We start from the raw sequence: 4,341 nt of genomic DNA, 5'->3' as shown, positions 1-4,341 counted from the left end.
TAGTTATAATTATTATTAATTTTCGACTCATAAAGAACTGAAATCGCGAAAGGTTGTAATATCCTATTTACAATAAAACCTATTTTTGTTTAAATAAAATAAATTGTATCCAATTTAAGTCTCAAAACAATAAAGAGTGTTTTAAAAGTTCAGCGTTTCGGCCAATTTGGCCATTTCAGTCATAATTACCTTATTTTGTCACTCTTCACATTGATATTAAAACTTTTAAACTCAACCAATACAATTCACTATTATACTTTGTTGTCACAACAATATGATTGTGGCCGAATCGGCCGAAAAGTTGGACTCTTAAAGACATAAAGAGCGTTTTAAGACTTTAATTGGAAACAATTTATTTTATTTAAACAATAATAACCAGCCTCAAGAAAATAAATAATTATTAAAAAAAATAAAAAATATTTTTATTTAATTAGAACATCCCCATATGTAGCCCTATCATTCCACACAATTATTTAGTTCTTTCACAGATGTTACGAGATGGCCTAAATTTTTTCATACTTCGCAAATCAAAAAGGATGAGGGATGGATTGTAAACACTGAACGTTGAAGTAAGTAATTTTTAAAACATTGCATACAAATCGAAAGTATGTAGAATTTATCAGTGAAAAATGCAGATTAAGGTTATTTTGTAATATTTCAAGTTATGTGTTAAATGTAGATATTTTTTGTTTTTGTTTTGTTTCTACCTATTGATAAAACAATGTTCATTGAATATTGGATCTCTCAGAATGTAGTTGAGAATATTCGTTTCCTACCGAAATTTGAATTCTGAAGTTTACATTAAAAAAAAGTTAATATCTGTAAAATTTAACCTGATTTTTTAATCCATGTAGAACAAGAAGGGCGGGTTATACCATAGGTTACCAAAATATTTTAACCTTAGGGAGAAGGTAGATATTCGTTACCAAGGTTAGATAAGAAAAATTGTTAACATATATCTGACATCTTTATTAGTTATCGGTAACCTAAAAAAAAATAAACACAAGTCGTGAAGAACTCGCAGCTCTAGCAGTTCGAAGTGGACCATCTTGCGCCTTAACGAACAAATGTACTTAGTTCTGTACAATACAGAAAAATTAATATTTTTGTAAAATAACATTTAACAAAACAAAAAGTCAGGTGTGGTGCACGCATGACATAGCTTTTACTTACCATCCTAATTATTTCACTCCAATTTTTTATTACTTTAGTGTTTAAGTTGATAAGTCTGTCAAGCACAGGTAGGGAGGGGATATGTAGGGGTACTGTTTTAAAACGTTAAAAAAATTAATTATTTAATTCGGAGGTCTTTATCCTTAAAATGACCAACAACACTAGAAAAACTAAGAGAACATCATTTAAAATAGAGTAAATTTTCTAAAATATGAGCTCTAATAGACATATATACGATCAATAGTTGGCGAGATTTTTTACATTGTAACATTTCATAAAGAGTGCACTGAAAAAGCTTAAGTTAGTGAATTTATATTGAGAAATCTATATCTCAAATAATATTTGACGTACAGATGTCTTTTAGCACTCATATTAAAGTTAGTTTAATGCACTATAGAGTAGTTAATGACTGTATCTTCGTAGAAGTTGTAGTTTTCATAATATTTGATAAACTAAATTCACAATATGTTGATTTCTAGTTGTTCGGATAAACTTTTTGAATATATCATAAAAACTACTACTCCTAAGATGATACAGTCATTAACTACTTTATAGTGCATTAAACTAGCTTTAACAAGAGTGCTAATAGACATATGTGCGTCTTATGATTCCTGTGATATATTTTTTCATAAATCAAATTGTTTGTCCGAACAAAATCAATATTTTGTGAATTTATTTACTGATTTTTTATGAAATGTTGCAATTTAAAAAGCTATCTATATCTCGGGAACTAATAAACGTAAATAGCTCTTTTAGTTCTCATGTTTTATGAAATTTACTCCGCTTTAAATGATGTTCTCTTACGTTTTCTAGACTTGGTAGTTTTCATGATAAAACAGCCATTTCTTATTCCCCCTACCTATACTTGGCCGACTCAATGATTTAGACTGGTTATTATATGTACATAGTTTTGATTAAAGTAATCAAAAATTGATATGAAATAACTGCCTTTTATTTACTCCGCTCTTGTACTATTAGAGTTGGATTAATCTTCGCTTCTTGCAGAATAGATATTTCTATATTAGTCATTGTGACAATACATTCCGGTACTGATTTTTCAAATGAGCTTTTCAATTGACAAATTTCATCAATTGACGATTAATTTCAATATTAACAGTTTTCGAACATTTTTGTTTTCAAAATCATTCCAAAAATATAAAAATAAACCAATTTAGTAAAAAAAATTAATATTAAAAATACCAAGAATGGTATAATAAAGTTATCCTATTAATTGAATGGCATTTGTATAGGTTAAGTGAAATTAGAAAACTATAAAGTAATTATGGTGACCAAAGCATCAGGCTGAACACAAATTAGAAAGTATGTCTTACTTACGCGTTGATCATCATTCTCTGTTACCTTTCACAACTTTATATGTAAAATATTATTTTTACTAAAATCTTCGGCTTTCCAACGATATAATTCGTCAATTTAGTCATCTTATTTACCGAAAATGTGTTTTCAAGAGGTAAAAAATATTTACATCTTATTTGTTTAAGTTAATTAACAAATCCTTTAATAGTTTATATTTATTCATTTTTTATAATCAGTTAAAATTTGAAACGGTTAAAAATTATATCGAAAAAAAAGAAAATTAAAAGTACGTTGGGAGTAGAATTATGTTATAAAATATGCATTCACGTTATCTCAGATTATTCCTACGAAAATAAAACCCAGCTTATATTAACTCGGGAGATGTTTAAGAGGTATTTTAAAATTAAAACTCTTGAGCATTTTGCTCATGATGGATATAAGCATCTACATTTTCTTAGTAATTTATCTGTTATGTTTATACCTTTTTTCTCCCTTCTGTTAACACTTTGATGTTGTTACTGCCACTTGTTTATGTCATTTCCCCTTTCACCTCCCACCTATAACCAATTTAGTTTTACTCTGGCAACGGTAAGCATTGCTCTCACCAGTACACTCCTAACGTGAAATTTTTTCTCATTTGAACAATTTGCTTATCCGGACACATTCTGTGTTTCTTATTTTAAATCATGAGCCGAAGCAAGAAGATCTTCTACGAAATTTGGATTCTTATGCCCCTACAATTTACAATTTCAATTTCAAATTGTATTCAATGCGTCTTTTCATTCCAAACTCCTCACCCATCCTAACCCATTAATTCTTGCCATGGCCGCGGGACCTTCTAATTTAAATTAATGCTTGAAGTACTTCTAATGGGTGGTTCCTTCCCAAGATTTTCAAGTGTATATGAAACATGCAACAACATATTTATTTATTGTATATATTATATAACACGGGGAAACATATTTTTAAAAATAACATAAGTAGCCCATTATAGTAAAAAAAAATAAAAATTGTTTTATGAATTATATCTGCTGATATTGTTGATGGAAGAATGTTTCATGTCGAAATGTTGTCCGGTAACACTAAAAACGGTAAAAACTAAAAAAAAAAAAAAAAAAAAAAAGAGGGCAGCAGCAGCGTCACAACGCGCCAGTCTACCAACTCGAAGGTTGTAAGATCGAGTCCCGGTCCCACCCGGGCTTTTTTCAAGCAAAAATTAATATAAAACTTACTCACAACCTCCCCACACGCATTTGTGAAGCCTGTTAGTTAATGGGTGGGACTATAACTAAAATAGTGAGTAGTAACATTAGTGAGTAGAAAAAATTATGTTTATCCGACACATAATTTAAATTCTAATAAACTGGGTTAGCACATTGTGGATCGAAAGTGAGACTGTACTTTAAAGGTACGGCATTTTAATTTTAACGTATTTATGGCACACGGTTTGATTAATTCGTAGTAGTTACAATAATTTGATTTTCAACGGCCATAATTTGACATTAGATTTGTTAATTTTTGAAAAAAATTAAACCCAGTTGATATAAAACAAAAACGTATATCTCACTCTGATATTAAAAAATTAAAATGAATTAAGAAACTTATTTTATAAATTAATTACTTTTTATTGATAAACCAATCTCTTTCATTAACACTAGTGCCTTCTGAAGATTACCATAGGCTTGATTGATTCGTAATAGTTATAATAATTTTATTTTCAACGGCAATAATTTGACATTAGATTTGTTAATTTTTGAAAAAAATAAAACTAATAAGTTGATATAAATCAAAAACATATAGCATTATGGTTTTGAAAAATTAACATGAATTAAGAGACTTATTTCATAAAGAAAT

The 4,341-nt window shown here is 28.6% G+C and overlaps 1 protein-coding gene across 3 annotated transcripts in view; it reads left to right on the top strand.

Moving 5' to 3' along the window:
• Positions 1 to 411: 411 nt before the first annotated feature.
• The window catches only part of LOC106677586 (uncharacterized), a 16,562-nt gene continuing 12,632 nt past the window's right edge, over positions 412 to 4,341 (top strand). Inside the window, exon 1 of one of the 3 annotated variants that reach the window (XM_067045970.1) lies at positions 412 to 569. The gene's annotated coding sequence lies outside the window, so the exon portion shown is untranslated. The remainder of the gene's footprint in view (positions 570 to 4,341) is intronic. The other 2 variants (XR_001342621.2, XR_010843008.1) reach the window with 2 other exon arrangements.

The sequence above is a fragment of the Halyomorpha halys genome, unplaced genomic scaffold (assembly GCF_000696795.3).
Source record: "Halyomorpha halys isolate HHAL.00 unplaced genomic scaffold, Hhal_1.1 Scaffold104.1, whole genome shotgun sequence".
Taxonomy (NCBI): domain Eukaryota; kingdom Metazoa; phylum Arthropoda; class Insecta; order Hemiptera; family Pentatomidae; genus Halyomorpha; species Halyomorpha halys.
The sequence above is the reverse complement of the archived record's forward strand: the minus strand, read 5'-3'. Positions and strand labels throughout refer to the sequence as shown.